We start from the raw sequence: 19,083 nt of genomic DNA, 5'->3' as shown, positions 1-19,083 counted from the left end.
CGAAAACAGTGTTTGCTGGGCTCATTTTCTGAGTTTGACCACAGTTGAGCCTCTGGCAGCACCACACTGTATCTCTTGTCAAACATGACTCTGGATGGCATGGGGTCAAGGGGCATGGCGAGTAGTCGGAAAAGCTCCGACGCAACAAACACCCACAGTGCGTTGTAGTCTCGATGAGGTTCTGTTGAGTCCCACGAGAAGGAGTCTACTCATCCAAACCACTGATGCATAGGTGATAATAGGTCTTATCATAGCCGTGTATATCCATAACACCTTGCTAGGATCTTGCTAACATGAACAATTTTTAGATTCAGAGATAAATTGATTGGAGCAAGACAATTTTTTATTTTAAATTCTGGTGAGTAGTGATGCTATACGGGATTTACAACGCCTTCCCCATCTATACCCATGCAATGCATTCGCTATATATTCATATTTTAAATCCTAAAGTTACAATACAAACGATTCTTATAAATACAAAGTGGTGCAAAATTAATCATCCAACCTTTTGTTTTGAAAAGCTTTTTTACTAAATAAAAGCAAAACTCTTTATTTTCAACTTTACGAACTCTATTTCTCGTCTGATTGTATCTTGCGGCTGTGTAGTTCTCAAGTGACAAATGTGACTGATGTACGATGCCATTTGCAAAAATTATAAATCTTCCGATAGGCTGATTAATTCTGCGCCACCTTGTACTAATCAGCTTTCACTAAAATACATGCATACAAATTTTAAGCACGAATTCACATACTTATTTATTTACTTACTTAATAAGCGTATTTATTTTCTCAAAAAAATATTGCACTGCAATCGTCTAATATGGAAATTAGGAATATGCGAAAAATCATCCGGCGAGTGCAAACTCTTACTCTTGCTGCTGTACATTTGTATTGCACAATAATCTAAAATACAACAAATATAACAGTAAAATATATATCAAAAAAGTCAAGCTAACGTAATTGTTGTGATTTATATTTGTTTATATTTTTAAAAGCAGCAAAAAATCTACTTGCAGAAAAACGCATCAAAATTCTGAAAATTCTCTTTGAAAAAAACAAAGCAAAATAAATCTGTTCACGAAGTTCATAGAGTACTCGCGGCATCATCGGATATCATATTCAAAAAACGAATGCCATAAAATTATCTACCAGATTTAAAAAAAAAAAAAAAAAATTCATTGCAATAATTATTTATGTTTTGTATATCATTTTAAGTTCTCAAACTCTTAAATAAACACCCTATATAACATATGCATCAAGTGCAATTTTTGGAGCTCGAAGTTTTTATTGCATTACATATTCATCATTATTTTGTAAATTGATTTAGCTCATCTAATAATCTAATTTTTTTATTAAAGTGTAATTACAGTAGGTTCTGTTTTTATGCGGCTTTTTTTTATGCGGTTTTGAAATAGTGCGGTTTTTTTTTTTTAAATTAAAAAATGCATGTCGACCTATCGGGAATTGTACATATAAACAAGATTCTAAACCAGCTAAGCAAAAACTCATCACAGATTACATCAGAAATGCTAACCCTGCAAGTATGGAACCGCCTGCATAACCATCTAGATCAGACGTGTACATTTCCTCAAGTGACGAAAGTGATTTTACGCCAAATCCTAAACGAATGCGCAACATGTGGGTATTGTCTGATTCTATTTCTGGCGTAAATTTATTTTTCGATTCTGACGTTTCTTAAATAAAGATATAATTTTTAAAAATACAATATTTTGTTTGTGCGATTTTATTTAATTATTTCAGATTCATGCGGTTCTTAGCACTTTTGAAACGTATCTATAATTTTACTATAGAACTGGTAGTTTTTTTATGCTGTTTTTTTTATGCTGTTTCTTACGGAACGTATCTACCGCGTAAAAACAGAATCTACTGTACTCTACACTTAAAAGTAGTTTAAGGGGGAACACCACTGTAATTTTTCAAAAACATCGACTTTTGTGCATTTTTTTAAAGTAGATATATCCAAAAATATTAAACTGTATCATAAAATCTTGAAAATTGACGATGTTATACCCAACACAATAAGAACAGGTAGTGAGTTACCACAACGACCAATGAAAATTTTAAACGCGTTTTTCTCAAAACGACTTTTCTGAACACGGTGGCCTCGATTTCTCGAAGACCGATTTTATTTTTTTTTTTTAATTTTTGTACATGTATTGGCTACAGTGGTACATAGCCGTTTTTAAAAATTCCAAAAATTTATATTTTTTCAAGCCTTTCCAAAACAAAAAAACGGTAAAAACACAAACTAATTTATCTAACCTGCACCATTTTCTCAAAAAAAAAAAATAAAAAAAAAACCACCACGTACGACGATAGCCACTGACGTTTCCACGGCAGTCGGTTCTACGTTGCCGAAACGACCCGGATTCATATCCGGCCAAGGATTGCCACTCCAGCAGCATTCTCCGTATGTAAGTATGGGGAATGTTTATGCTGCTACAACAACAACAACAACGACAGCCATTGATGTATAAATTAAGAATTTTTTTTTGGTTTTTTGCTTTCAGATGATTTTTCACCGCTGTATCGTGGCCACCAGGGTGCAACAGTTTTTTATGACGTCATTGCGTTAAAATTAATAACAATTGTAATTTTTAATATTTTTTAATAAAAATTTGTGTCAGTATAGTTGAATATATTTTAAATAAATTATAATTTGTCCGATCCTCAAATAATCATCCCTACTTATAAAAAAAAATTTATGAAAATCACTTAATTTTCACGTGTTCACAATTGCGTTCCCCCTTAACAAACTGTAGAGCAACCTGCTAAATGGGAGACATATTATATATAAGAAGCAACTCCACTCTTAAGAAGCTTAGAGAGCTGTTGCTTTTGCATTCGACAGTTATGTAAATTACGTGAATTGAGAGCGGAGGGGGAATAAAGCTACCATGTAATTCATTTTTTTTTTAATTCCAAAGGCCATTAAAAATTTGTATGTGATACTAATTTTTTGCATAAATTTACTTGATGCGGCGTGCAATACATAAATTTAAAGTATAAAATTGACCAATAGGTAATACTTTTTGAGCTCTTGAAACACCAAAATGATAGAAAAAGTTTTTTCTAATAGCGCTCGCCCCTCGGCAGGCAATGGCAAACCTCCTAATGCATTTCTGCCATAAAAAACCTCCCTTCGCAGTCGGCTTAAAACTGTAGCTCTCTCCATTTGTGGAGCAACATCAAGACGCATACCACAAATAGGAGGCGGGACTCAGCCAAACACCCAAAAAGAGTGTAAACGACAATTATTTTTTATTTTTTAATACTCTCTGAGCTATTTTTTTATTTACCATTTCCATAAATATCGAATCTGCCAACTAGAGGCGTGAGTGTCATTATATCAGCATTTCCAAAAAGTTTATAAAAAAATTTTTTTATATTAATATTTTATTAAACATTTGTTACTTATTAATTATTAATTTTTTATTGATTTATAATTCATATTTTTTTATTATTTATTAAATGCCTAAAAAGAATAATAAAAAGTCTTGAATTTTTTTCTTTGGTCTAAATATTTGAAAATTATTTTTCATGCGTTCTGCCGAACTCTTCAGCTCAAGTAAAAAAAGTGGTAAATATTTGAAAAGCATGTCGGTCTTTGAAAAAAAAAAAATAAAAACTTGTTCTGAGAAACCGAACATGTGTATGAAAACAATGTACAAACACACCAACTGACATGTGTATCTATAGGTGTATGTGAATATTTATGTGTGCATAAAGTACATAGACCAGGTATACGTATATGTATGTACATATGTATGTATGTATGTATGCAAGACTGAATGTAAATTTGTTAAGCGAATTTGATGTTTTCGATATTTTGATGCTCACATTGCGAATCTCTAAGAAAATAAACACAAACACATATTTTTTTACATTTGCATGTGTATTGGTGTATTCATATTATTTGCTTTTTTGAAAATGTTTGCTACTATTTTTAGCTTGCACAAAGATTTCATATTGACGTACTGAATGCTCAATGCTCCTTTTCTGCTTTGTCTTCGAACACACTCACACACTCATACCCCTAAGTCATATACACGTGCATATACCCGTACGTACATGTGAATTTTTGTATGTAAGTAAATTTGTATGTGTGCATGTACATATATTTACTGATACGTACATATATAACATTTGCATTTGTATGAGTCGTGTGAAAAGCTTTGTACGTGAATTAGTTTTTGACGTCATCACTTGAGAATTTACCACAATTTTTTTAGCTTGGTAAAATAAATATAAGTACTTAATACTTTATATAGTAAGAGGATGTTAAAAAAACAACTTGTCAAATAAATTAACAATGAGTTTTTATCTTAAAAGTACATAAAAACATTTTTCACTACTTCGATGAATGATTACTTTGCCCGACATACTCGTAGTGGTGATGCAGTGGGTTCGATGCGCATACCCATTAGACATGAAATAATATTGGTGAATCTCTTAGCGCATTTCGCCTATTGAAAATATTTTTCTAATCAATCAAAACGAAATTATAAAACAATGTTTCGATTAAAAGTCTTTAAAAAAATACCTCAACCTGTGCGAACTCACCCGCAGCTCGTAAACGCGCAGGATGTGTCAAAACTACACGCACTAATTTTGTCTATGAAAAGAAGTTTCAATACGGAGTCGAAAGCTCATTAATAAATTATTACCACTATGAGGCTTTGGCACGTGACCTTAACGCTGGCTTCATCCAATTTCAATTATCAGTTGGGTTGGCGAGGCTAATAGTTTTTGATAGCTCCAGCAAAGTAGGGGAAATTAAGAGAAAACTGTTTTACACTCTCACAGTCGAGCTGCATTCTGTGGAATCGAAACAAGTGTACGAACGCTTTAACCAACTTAGTGCAACAAAATATATTGTACTTTATTGGGTTCCGGGTCATTGTGGAATAAAAGCAAATGAAATTGCTGATGAACTCGCTAGGGCGGGGCGACAGCAGACTTTCACCACCCAAAACCGTATTGTGATATCAACTGGGCAGTGGCTAAATGCAGGGTGGTGTTCAGGCGAGAAGGAAAATTGTTATAGAATTAGTGGGAGCGTATCATTCACACACTGGTACGACGGCACTTTTGATGATGTTTCTGATATTTTGATTTTTAACTTCCTAAAAATAAAAAATCAAAAAAAGCAGAGTAAATAGATAGGAGAATACACCATTAATTACCAATTGGGAAGTAACACAAGAACTCGCCAAAAGGCTTCAGACACTTTTTACCTAGTACAATAAGGAATTGCATAAAATGCGTAAAGTAGACATCAGCAAAACAGTAGGTTTTCAAACATTTCACTATCATTTAAGGGGTAACACCACTGTAGAAATTTCAAAAAATTGATTTTTTTTTATAAGCTGAAAAAATTCTTTGAACCTTTTAAAATACAGAACAAAAAGTTTTATACGTTACCGAAGTCTATTTTATAAATATTTTAAGCTTTTAACCAAGTGTTAGTGACTGCTACCTAACGACTTCTTCAAATTTCCAAACTTTAAACGCGTTTTTCTCAAAACACGTTTTCTGAAATTGGCACGCAGCATCACTCAAACAATTTTAAATATTTTTAATCAGGTTTTTCACTACGTCTGTATAATAATCTTCTTAAGAGAAGAGCGTAGGGGATTTTCGATAGATTAATTTAAACGATTGTTATAATTATTTAAGTGCCGTTTTTTTAGTCCAAAATAGAGTTTTTTCCTTCAAATGCTTGCTAATTCCACAAAAATAAATATTTTTTAAATCCCTTACGTGTTTCTCTAGCTATTCTTATCTAGATTAAGAAAAAAAATGTTTCTTTGTTCCAGATTAAAATTTGCACCCTCTGTGCTGCGTGCCGCGGAGCTCCTTCCAGAGAAACCACATAACAAAAATGTCTCCAATACCGTCATTTTGTAAAATTTTTCGATCAAACTTTGTAGTTTTGTATTTTAGTATATAAGTAATAACTTCCCAAATCAGAGTGATTGTTTCCCGTTTCCTTCTATACAAAAAAATTCTTTAAAAATCGTGTTTATTTTACGCGTGTACAGTGGTGTTACCCCTTAAATTACCACCTCTCAGAAATTCGCATTAGGAATGAGACAAAGTGTAAACTCTGTCCGGAGGATAATGAAACCACAGAGCATCATATATTGTGCAACCGCAGTGCCTTAGCAAAGACAAAACTGCACATCTCTCATCGAGATCAAATGGTTTCGAACGAAATCAAGGTTGCTCCTGTTGCAGATAAATATTTTGAAATTTGCTCGGAAGGCAGAAAATTTACTGAAAGAATTCCGCCTGGTTGAATCCTCAGCCTATGTCATGGTACATCTAAGTTAAATAAGACTTGATGCAATACATTCAATGATGTTAGATGCCCAGTCAATAGGACTAGCATTAACTACTCCTAAAACGTGTAGTAGGGCAAAAGATCAAAGTGTCGGCCATTATTATTATTACAGCCATGGTCATATAAATAGCACACTTAGACTTTGAAAACAAAGAGTTGAACATGTTTTTAAATAATTTTTTTTAATGGGGAAAAAGCAACATAAAAAATAAAAAACTTATTTACTTCCACTTTAAAACAAATAATGGTCAAAAAGAATTTCAGTTCTGATTTAATTTACGGGAACGTTGATAACTCACGAAACCTCCTGGACACATAAATAGCACATTCTAAAAAATTCCAAATAAAAGCAAAAATAGTAAACAAATCAGATAGTTAAGTAATAATATTGTTTTACCAGATTAGTATTTTGTACTATATCCACCGTTTTTGATTACTTCTTTAAGCCGTCACTCCATGCTTTCTACAAGCTTGTGGCATCTTTCCTTTGGAATCGAGTACAAAGCCTCCTCAACTGCGGCCCACAAATCATCAAAATTTTTAAAATTTTTGTTAGCGATTTTGACCTTAACGTCATTCCAAAAATTCTCTATTGGATTGAGATCAGGGTTCTGCGCCGGCCAATCCAGTACCTTAATTTTTTCTCTTCTGAGCCATTAATTTACTGTCTTTGCAGTATGCTTGGGATCATTGTGCTAAATGTTCAATTTAACGGCATAAACTCAATGGCTCCATTTTATTCTGGAGTATATCCAGATACTGAAATCTATCTATTTTACCAACCACGCGAACAATCGGCCCAACACCATGCCAGGAAAAAGCTCACCGAACCATGATGCTTCCGCCGTCGTGTTTAATCGTCTTTTTTGTGAACCTAGGATTTAGCGCTTGATTTTCTGGACGATGTACAACAGTTTTCCCATCTGGTCCCATCCTATTTATTTTGGTTTGGTCGGTCCAAAGTACATTTTTCCAAAACTGAATAGATTTGTCTTTGTGCGGTTTTGCAAAGGCAAGTCGGTGTTTGATATGTCTGCTAATGCGGCCAAACAGCTGGGCTTCGTTAAATCGCCTTCCTAAAGGCTTTCTGTAGACTAGATTCTTGGTTTATTTCAAGCATTATTTGCCGGACAATACTCTTTTCTCCGGCGTGCAATGTTTTCCACGTCCTGTTTTTAGCAATTACTTTAAAATTTTATTTAAGAAACAAAAAATTATACTAAAAATCGCTAAAACAATATTAAACTTTTACTCTCCGCTGCACAAGTTAAAATGTGATATTTTGGTGTCCACTTCAAAACAGCAATAAGCATAAATAAAATATGACAGAACGCAAAAATTCCAAATGTATGCTTAATAACGGTAATAAATGTAAACAAACAAATTTATTTGATCAAAGCAGAGTTCGAACTAAAAACTTAACTTAACATATAAAGTTCACATTTGTGCTATTTAGCTGTCCATGGATATATAAGAGAAAAGTGGCATATCATTTCAGCTGAAAAACTTTTAACCAGCTGCAATTATCCAGCAAGAAAAATAGCTAGTCGAACACTGCTGGCTACAATTTAAGTAAATCAGAAATTTTAATTTAGCTTTGGAAAAGTAGATTTGAAAAATTTTCTCATAGATAAGGTAAGTAAATTTACTTTGGACTTTATGTGGAATGTCCCCACTTTTTGGAATTTTCCGTTTTTTTTTTTTTGCTTCACTTATATTACTTATGTATTTCACTTCTAACTCTCAACTATTCGAGAAACTTGCAACATGAACTCTTTTTGAGAGATCAGATGGCAGTTCACCATAATTTCGCTGCTGGACCACATATACTGGCAATCCAGCCGAATAAACCCCTGATGTACAGTATGCATCTCATCTCGTACCGCTATTCCGCTCTCAGTGAATTTCACAAAATAGCGGTGTTTGTTTGCGTAGTTTCTTCTTCTTCTTGCATTCTAGTTTTATTTTCACATTTCTCTCTCATGCAGTTGGCATCAATATGATGTCACGCCTCTCTATAGAGCTTGCATTCTATCACTCTTAGAACAAACGCATTTTGTCTCCATTAGCGAAGAGAAAACTTCAAAAGTATAAATTGTCTCATTTGAGTTAGGAACTACTGACAATGTTGTGACTGGTCAACTTCAAACTTGAATAACTTGGTAGGTAACATTCTGCACCAACTACTACTTGCGACAGTAAATTTTCTAAAAAATATATAGAGCATTTTTTCTTTTCATCTTTCGGAGGGAGTGTTTTTCTTCATTGTTTGAATGTGGTTTCTTGGTTTTGTTATATTTTTTACTTTAAAATGAACGCCTATGTTTCCGTGGAAAGGAACTGAAACTCATTAAATGAACGTTGTTTTTGCATAATCTGCATTTTGCTAATTCTCTCACAAACACTCGTTACAATCATATTTGTAAAATCGTATGTGTGAGCATTACAATTATTTGTAACACTTCGCTATAGAGGTGAAGTAACAGATCGCTAAATGTAATGAGAGTATAATACATATATGGAAAATTTGAAAAAATATATTGTGTCCTGGAAAGAGAGTTTTTGCTGCATATTTATTTGGCGTATACATCCGCAGGTCGGCGTCCTCTCGCCTCTCCTTTGGCTAGTAGCTGTGGATGAAGCTTTAACTCACTTAAACCGGGGTGGGGTAAAGGTGGTAGCATATGCCGATGACTTGGTCCTAATGGTCTCAGGTCCCTTCCCATCAGTAATGGCTGAAATTTTGGAAAGTGCACTGGCTACACTCGGTAGAAGGGCTACCAGTTGCGATCTCAGAGTCAACTCTGACAAAACGGAGTTGATGCTATTCACCAGAAAATACAAGCCTCCACCTTTTAAGCTTTCTAGACTTAACAACCAGTGTCTTACTCTTTCATCGGAAGTCAAGTATCTTGGTGTAATACTTGACCCCAAGCTCCACTGGAAGCTGCACATGGAAAATCGAGTTAAGAAGGCCAATATAGCCTTCTACGCCTGCAAATCTATGTTCAGCAAAAAATGCAATTTGGACATACGGTTGCCTAGTTTGGTGGGTAACTCTTCAGAAGGGCTACAACACCACTAAATTAGAGAGAGTGCAGAGAACTGCATGTGTGGGCATCACTGGTGCTTGTAGAACATGCCCCACTGTTGCGCTCAACGTTATTCTGCACTTACTTCCTGTGGATCTGCAGGTTAAATCCATTGCTGCTCAGAGTGCTATTAGGCTGAAAAAGATTGGCTTTTGAAGACAACTTCCTGTAGCATCTTGAAGCTCCCCTTTATTCTCTGTTATTCGCACTGACCTCTCCATCCACAAACTGTGCTTTAAGGGTTGTGCTAGGCTATCTTTCCGAGCAGGCAAGATTGGAAAGAGGCGAGAGTCGGTACGGATATGGATACTTCTGTTTTCACTGACGAATCCAAAATGGAGTCTGGAGTGGGAGCGCGTGTTTACTCTAAATCAGCCAGCATTCCGGTCTCTTTTCAACTGCCGGAAACAAGCAGCGTTTTTCCAGCAGAGGTCTTCGCGATCCTGCAGACATGCAAAATGCTTCGGGATCGCTGCTGGGAGGGAGACATTAATATTTTTTCCGATAGTCAAGGCAGTGTCGTTGCCATATTGCAGCTCTCTTCTCGTGAACTCCTATAAGGAGGAACTCAAATATCTCGAACGTGCAGGAAACATTTCCCTCATCTGGGTTCCTGGGCACAGGAATATATTGGGAAATGAAATTGCCGATGGGCTTGCCAGGAATGGGTCGACAGAACCGGTGCCAGCTGTCCCCTTCTCAGACATCGGTATCCCCTTGGCCGTCGTTAAAGGGAAACTACACAATTTCTTTCTAAAAAAAGCGCAAGAAAGATGGAGGTCTGTCTCATCGTGTGCTATTTCAAAAGCACTATGGCGTCAATACGATAGAAACAGAACGCTTAAGGTGATGGGAATCCCTCGTCATTCAATTTCCAAACCCATTGCGGTGTTCACTGGTCAGTGGGTGATCGGTCCTCATGCGGAGAAGCTTGGATTCCGTACAACCCCTATTGCACAAGCTGTGGGGATCCTGCAGAGAAAGAGACTGTGGAACAGTTCTTCTGCAAATGTCCGGCTCTTGCGGCTAGGCGCTTGAGATTCCTTAGCGTGCCGTTTGGGGATGACTTGAAGAAGTTCCCCAGCCTAGATCCCTTTTCTCTCCTCCGCTACATCAAAAGCACTGGATGGCTGTAGACGGTTTTGTCTCCTCCGTAAATCCTTTCACAGGTAGTAGTCCACATAATGGTATCAAAACGGCACGTAAGTGCTACCACTTGTAGTGTATCTGAAGTACTCTTGCCATCTTACCTACCTACCTACCATCCCTTTTCCACTCACTACTGCTTGAAGCATTCAGAGATTGCAGTGCTTATTACTTCAGCAATAAAAATGGCACTTCTTCAAATCTACTCCTCATAAAAAACATTTGCCCTTCGGAGTCGGCTTAAAACTGTAGGTCTCTTCATTTGTGGAACAACATCATGACGCACACTACAAATAGAAGAAGGAGCTCGGCCAATCACCGAACAGAAGTGTACGCGCCAATTATTTCCTTATTTATTTTGATGGGAAGCTTACGTATTGATCTTAACAATTTATTTCTACTAATGTCTTAACTGCTATTAAAAGCTCTGTTTCAGAAATGTTTATCAAGCATTTCCACCGCAGCACAGTTAGCTGAAACATTTCGTTTTTGTTTACATTGGAGGTTTGTAGGCAACCGATTACTAGCAGAGCTGTCTGATTATCTTTAAGAAACCAATTTTTTTATTTTTATTTTTCAACATTTGTTATTTCCAAATACGAGGGGTGCCTTTTATATGTCGGGATTAGAGAACAAAAACAAATTTTAATCATCGAAAATCACTTTATTGTTTTTCAAAATATTCCATGAAGATCTATACACTTTTGCATGCGTTTGAACCAATTGTCGAAGCACTTTTACCACTCTGAATGAGGTACCTCCAAAACATGCATTTTGAATGCTGCAACCGCTTCTTCAGGTGTCGAAACACGTTGACCTCTCAGTTTGTTTTTTACGTACGGGAATAAAAAGAAGTTATTCGGTGCCAAGTCAGGACTATACGGCGGATGACCCATTAATTCAATGTTTTGGGTGCTCAAAAATGCAGTTGTTTGAGCCGATGTGTGGGAGCTCGCCTTGTCCTGTTGAAGAGTGATCCGTCTTTGGCGATTGGCTTTCCTAATTTCTCAAACAAATGGTTGTGTACCACTCAAAATTTACTGTTCTGCGTTCTTCTAGTGTTGCGGTTGCTATATGTCCAGTTTTTTCCGAAAAAACAGGCAACCATTTGCTTGGAAGTGCTTCGTGCGCGAACAACTTTTGTTGGATTTGGCTCATCTTGAAACACCTATACAGTCGACTGCTGTTTACTTTCGGGCTCATACGCGTAAATCCATTATTCATCACCTGTCACGATGTCATAAACGTGTTTCGAAGCCCCGCGATCGTTTTTTTTTTGAGCATTTCCTTCGACCAATCGACACGAGCCTTTTTTTGAGCGATTGACAAATTGTGTGGGATCCAAAGCGAACAAATTTTTTTGACAGTCAAAGGTTTATGCAATATTGAATGTATGCTGGTCCCACTAATGCCTAAGATTGTCTCAATCTCACGATAGGTCACATGACGATCTTGCAATATCAGTTCGCGCACAACATCAATGGTTTTTGGAACAACAACTGATTTTGGACGACCTTTACGAAATTCGTCTTGGAGGGAACTACGACCACGATTGAATTCACCATACCATCGATAAACACTGGTCCTTGATGGAACTTCATCGCCAAAAAATGAATTAAGTTCATCCATGCAATGTTGCTGAGTTAATCCACTTCGAAAGTTGTAAAAAATAATCGCACGAAAATTGTCACGATTTAATTCCATTTTTGGGCCGAGATGAATCTTTTAAGTTACTGTAAACAACACAAATAGCGCTGGTATTTCAAAACGTTCTGAGTACGTAAAAGCCAAAAAATGTCAAACTTTGCGATACAGCTATCAGTTGCCAGATTGCAACACCAGGGTTGTTAAATCCCGACATATAAAAGGCACCCCTCGTATTGGAATATTTGTGTACTTAATTTATTACAGGAAAAAGGATTTCGATTGTGTCGATCAAGCTATATAATATCAAATAAGAAATATGAGCGTACATACCAGAGCATGGGACATGATTTCGTTAACATGCTCTGCTTGTATTATCTGTAACATTCATGGTGCTGTCCGCTTCCTTTATAGTCACATTCAGCCTTATTTGAATGAGCTGGAACTTGGAATGGCTTCGACCCAAAGGTTAATGATATTAACCTATTACAAGACTGAATTGTGAACTAAGTCAGTCGTATAAGGTGAACATGAAAATATTTTATCAGACTGAGAATGATTCGAGAGTGAACCGCGATTGACACTCTGGTGTTTGTAACTATTTATAGGGTGGGCCATGTAAAATTTGCTTGTTGAATCGGCTATAAAAAAAAACTAATCAATATTTTTTCAAGCTTTTTTTTTATTTTGAAAATTGCACATTGTCATTTATAAATGAAAAAAAGAAAGTGTGTGGTAGTTCACGGAACCCGCACGATTGAAGTGAAACTTCTTTTATCAACAAATCAATAATTTTACTATTATTTCAATATAATGCATGCAGAAGTCATGGAAAGCATGGAATGGAATTTTATTAAACAGAATTATTTATTTATTTTAATATAAAAAGAAATGAATTTATTGTACTCAATTACATTTGGTTCTCGGCATTGTCATTATCATTATTGGATTCGTTTTCCAAAAATGAAACAAGGGCTTTATGGTAACTGAAATACGTAAAAAATGATCTACATTCTAATCTATCAAGGTATCGATGAAATACTGCATCAATGGTAGTTCCGCATCTTGTTGTTGGTACTACAAATTATCACTTATCGTACAACCGGAGGATTCACTGTCACGGTGTTCAACAGTAGCTCTTAATTTTTTACGCTCCAAATACTCACGTTGCCGTTCAGCACCTGTTTTCGGTTTCCGTTTTTGTTGATTTGATGCCATATTTAACAGAAATCAATCAACAAAACAAAATATGTTTGTAAGATTTGCTCAAAACTACACACACACTCTATGACGCGTCTCGCGTTACTAATAATATTGTGTTTGGGATAACTGTCAACTGTTTCCACCGAAATGCGTTCGCAAAGTGTATGGTCTTTGGTATGGTAAACAGATTTATGATACATTATTTTGCGGCGACAGCACAGCGCGATAGCCCAGCGGCTAGCAATGTGGGCTTCCGATCCGAAATCCTTGGTTCGAATCACAAGAAAATTTTTTTTTTTTTTTTTTTATACATTTATTTCAATTTGTTTTATGATATGTTTATGAGCAGATTTTTTTCATGGCAGAAATACACTCGGAGGTTTGCCATTGCCTGCCGAGGGGCGACCGCTATTAGAAAAATGTTTTCATTAATTTTGCTTTCACCGAGATTCGAACCAACGACCTCTCTGTGAATTCCGAATGGTGATCACGCACCAACCCACTCGGCTACGGCGGCCATCAATCAAATGTCATATTTACAAATTACATTCGATAAGACGACACGCCACGCCAGTCTTTTAACAGATGGCGCTGGCATAGCGTGAGTTTTACGTAGTTTAGCGTAGTTTTACTCCTTACAGCGTTTCATCCACGCCACGCTTTTAACAGATGGCGCTGGCGTAGCGTCACATATCGATGAAACGCTATGGTTTTACTCCTCACAGCGTTTCATCCTTCGAGACAAAAGAAGTTTCACTTCAAAATAATATCGTTCAAATGACTGCCACGACTGGCTTTACAGTAGGCCAATCGATCAACCAAATTTTTAAGCACATTTCCGATTGTTTGGGCTCCAATTTCATGAATGGCAACTTCGATTTCGTGTTTTAAAGCATCAATCGTCTCTGGATGGTTCGCATGGCATTTGTCCTTAACGGCTCCCACAAAAAATAGTCCAACGGGCTTAAATCACAGATCCGAGGCGGCCAATTGATATCGGAATTCAAAAACGGTGGCCAAAAGTTCGAGTGTAAGAAGAAGAAGACTCACCACTTTGGAAATAGGTTTTCAATATTTCCCAATTTTGTACAAGCGTATAGCGTCCCATTTCGTAAATTTCAAACCTTTAAGTAAATTATGAACACATTTGATATGTAATTTGTGTTACCATTCCCAACAAAAAAAAATAGTTGGTTCAAAAAGCAAACGCTATATGGCCCACCCGTTATAAGGAGGCTCTGTTTGCGCCTGAATGTATCTTATGAAAAATATTATATTTGTAAACCGACTACATATCACTGTTAACTTAAAATTGGCTGTTAGGCGAGTAAAGTGGAGTTATTTAAAACAAAGTTTGCAAGCTTTGTTACAACAACAATTACATGAGGATTTGATCATTTAAATTCGATGTTGGTGGAAGCATAACCAAAACACGTTAAATATTCATTAAAATAAAAACTTTTTTTTTTTATAACTTACTTTATTTGCAATCTATCTACTATAATAATAATAAATTCAAAATTCAGATACTTATTTTCTAGTATTTTGCAGCTAAATATTTAAAATTACCTTCATTGAGTTCTAGCAAATACCATACCAATATTAACACAATGTAGCATAGTGTAAAAAAGAAGAAACCAAAAAGAAGCAAACAATAAACGTAAAATATATTACTAAATATCAAACACCTGCTTGCGGCGTAAATGAAAAAAGGCAAAACATTGACATAAATGCGTCATCACAAGTTCATAAATGTAGACTATTTTGGCGATTGTTGAGATTTTTCACACTTGGCTGTATATGCATATACCCAAAAATGCAATGCGCCTGAGTACATATATATATGTACGCCCTTATATGTATAATAAAAAATGGTATTCAGTGATAAGAACAACCAAGCACAAAAATATACTCATGCATAGTATGAAAATTCCGCCACCGAGTTTTCTTGTTATTATTTTTAACACACTTTTATTAGGTCGGGTTGTATGTATGTATGTATGTATGTATGTATGTATGTATGTATGTATGTATGTATGTATGTATGCATGTGTGTATGTGTATATGTGTGTAACGGAATCTTTGAGCTTAATTTTCACTGGCTTCTAAAAATCTGATCGACTTGAAATTTTGCACACCTATCAAGGACCGATGACAATGCAATAATTTGATAAAAGTTTTCCATTATCCTTATTAGGATTGCCAGGATTAATATTTTCTTTTTTTTACCTGTGGGCAAAAAGTAAGGTGAATTTGGTTGTAAAATGAAAAATCTTTTTTTATTCTTGTAAATCAGTTTCTCAGGCTCCCTCCACGAAATAAGTTCTTAATCCCGATTACTTCTTCATCACGGCCGATAACTGCATAGCTTTAGACTCACAGTCGATAAGAAAGGAATTAAATATAACACGAATATATCGAATCATTTATTCACTGACTGCAATGATAACAATAATTTTCATTCATAATAAACAAAAAATAGTTTAAAGAAACTAAAAAACACGCTTTTTTGCTAATCGAACTAAAAAGTAGAAAATAAAAAATAGTTTAAAAAAACTAAAAAACACGCTTTTTTGCTAATCGAACTAAAAAGTAGAAAATAAAAAATAGTTTAAAAAAACTAAAAAACACGCTTTTATTGCTAATCGAACTAAAAAGTAGAAAATAAATTTTAATGACAAAGAGACCTATAATGAAGTAATAGCAAATCGAACGATCACTCATAATCAACTACCTCAGAATAGAATTATAACAAAAATTAAGATACAAATAGAGTAATTCAAATTAGAGTTAAAAGCGTGGGATGCTTGATATAGTAAATATTACAATCATTCTATTGGCAACTACCTATGTACAGAGGGTTATGAAAGTGAAGCAAAATGCATCCCACGCTTTTAACTCTAATTTGAATTACTCTATTTGTATCTTAATTTTTGTTATAATTCTGTTCTGAGGTAGTTGATTATGACTGATCGTTCGATTTGCTATTACCTCATTATAGGTTTCTTTGTCATTAAAATTTATTTTCTACTTTTTAGTTCGATTAGCAATAAAAGCGTGTTTTTTAGTTTTTTTAAACTATTTTTTATTTTACTTTAACTGGTATTAGAGCACCCACCACAGCGGGTTGGGAAGTTAGAATTTGCGCACGGTAACGAATGCCTGTCGTAAGAGGCGACTAAGTTCCATACCTAAACATACTATTTTTGCGCATTAGGTTAAATTAGCTAGACTGCTTGTCTAAGACAAGGCGCATTGTGATACCTGCATTTGATTTCTATCCCCTAACAGAGTTGCTTAAACCACTTGGAACTTTATAAGAAGGTAACTAGTCCCTGCAGTGAGACATTTTGCAAATTTCCCAGGTCTTCAAAGAAATAATCGCCAAAATATTTGGCGCGGCTTCTTTGAAGTGCAGGTCATTCAATGAGGAGGTGTTGTGCCGACTCAATTTTTTCCTCATTTTCACAACACCAGCAGAAGTCACTGTGAGGCACACCCATTCTAATGGCTAGGGCGCCAATAGCGCAGTGACGCGTTATAACCCCTGTGAGTGGTAGTTGGTATGTTGAATCCAAGCAAACATTTTGTCCTTTTAAGATTCAGTTTTGGCCAGTGCGTTTCGAGCACCCTGCAGTTAGTAGTCAGAGACCACCTTCTATTGGTTTCCGCGATTACGCTCAAGTCAATCGCAGTGAATAGTTCGTTGAGAGGAATGCTTATGTCCTCTACCACTCACTGAAGGTCAAGCTCAGAGCCTTTTCTTGAGCACTTATGCGCTCTTTCATTTTTCTTCCCTCCAGAGTGGCCGGGAACCCAACAAAGTGTGTTGTTGAATAAGCGAAAGCGATCTCCTGCATTTTTTAATACATCTTGAGTTGATGCAGTGTTGTTGTAGCAGTATCTTCGCCCTGTCAGTGTAGTGTGTGTCGTCTTCGTCTAGCTCATCTAACGGTAGGCCCAGGAAACTAGCTGTTTCGACGGGTTGGGTCCAGAGGGAGAGAGGTGTTAGATGAGTGGGTTTTATAGGGCATGTGAAAAGGTGGTTAGTGTCGTGCGGGGTGCCTTCACATGCCGGACATATGTTTGGTATGTCGGGGTCGATTCTGGATAGGTAGGAGTTTAACCTGCTACAGTATCCAGAACGTAATTGTGCCAAAGTTACGCGGGACTCTCGGGGAAGCTGGAGCTCTTCGTTTGCGATAGGTGGTGGTTGGACTCCGATAACGGCATACGGAGGTCGGGAGCTTAAGAAGGTGGTAAGGGTCTCCCGATGAATGTCGTTTATGGCCTGTCTGTACACTGTCTGATCCTGGAGTGGTCTGTCTCGTCCACGTAATTAAGGAGATATCTCCTGATGTGCCTGGGAGGTTGCTCAGGCACAATCAGGTGTCTGCATGGGTGAGGCCTGCGGTAACACCCTAGCAGAAACTGCTTGCCGAGCATTTTGTTGTGCTCCTTTACAGGGAGCATGTGAGCCTCGTCGTGCAGGTGTTGGATTGGGGACATCAGGAGACATCCTGTACTCTCGTTGCAATAGCGGTTGTGTGCGCTGAGAAGGAGAGCAAGCTGTCAAAGGTGACTCCCAATATTCTTGGGTTATTTACCGTAGGTATTGGGGTATCATCGACGTGCACCTGAAGTTGCAGCTTGACCTCCTTTGTCCAGGTGGAAAAAAGGGTCGCCGTAGATTTAGTGGGAGAAAGTTTTAAGTTGAAATATAGAAATTAAAAAGCAAGGGTGAAAGGACACCACCCTGCGGTACTCCTTGCTTTATTTTTCTCTGTTTTGAACTTTGGTCTAGCCCTGTCCAGTGTACCGTATTTTTTTTTTATGCAGTGTCTTGATCGCTGCTTGACCATCCATAAAAATGGTAAGGTTGACTGGAGGTAAAACCCTTCAGTCTTATAATTTTTGCTGCTTTGTCTATAGCGTAGATATCAGCTTGAAAGACGCTACACTAGTCTACGAGTCTAAAGACGCAATTTACAAATAATTGTTTTGAGTTCACTCCCGATCCAGTAAATATAAATATGGTCACCACTATCAACTGATTTGGCTCTGGTTTGCCAATTCTTCCCGTCAGGTATTCGTAATTTATAGTATTTGCTCAGATCTATCTTGGGAACCAGATAATCTGCTTTCGATGCGTCTTGCAGGTGCTCCACAGATAGTATATAGAAATGATGCTTGACCGTGCGGATTTTCTTTTAGCAAGCCTGCAGCTTTCATCCTGGAAGCATATTTAGCTGCTATCTTTTTAAATCTATATCAATTCGTGGGTGTCTGAGACGTCGATCGGAGCGCACCGCTATTCCTACACAAGCTAATCTCTGGACTTTTATGAGATTCTTTAGGTACGATTGTTCGAAAGCTCCATAAGTCATGATCGTATTGTACGCCCCATCCTGTTTCAGATTCTATTTTTTGCCATTACAAGCTTTCTTCATCCTTCTAGGCTGTGCGAAACAAGCACAGAAACGGCTTAGGGACGATGGGAACATGGTCGTCGTGGTACTAAAATTTATTCAGGAAATTGGGCTTAGAGAAACATACTATGTAAATACTATGAAGGGGAGGACAATAGACCTGCCAGGTTGCTGTGCTAAATTCCCTATAATAAAAAAATTA

The sequence above is a fragment of the Anastrepha obliqua genome, chromosome 5, assembly GCF_027943255.1.
Source record: "Anastrepha obliqua isolate idAnaObli1 chromosome 5, idAnaObli1_1.0, whole genome shotgun sequence".
NCBI classification, from domain to species: Eukaryota; Metazoa; Arthropoda; class Insecta; order Diptera; family Tephritidae; genus Anastrepha; species Anastrepha obliqua.
Note: the sequence above shows the minus strand (reverse complement) of the source record.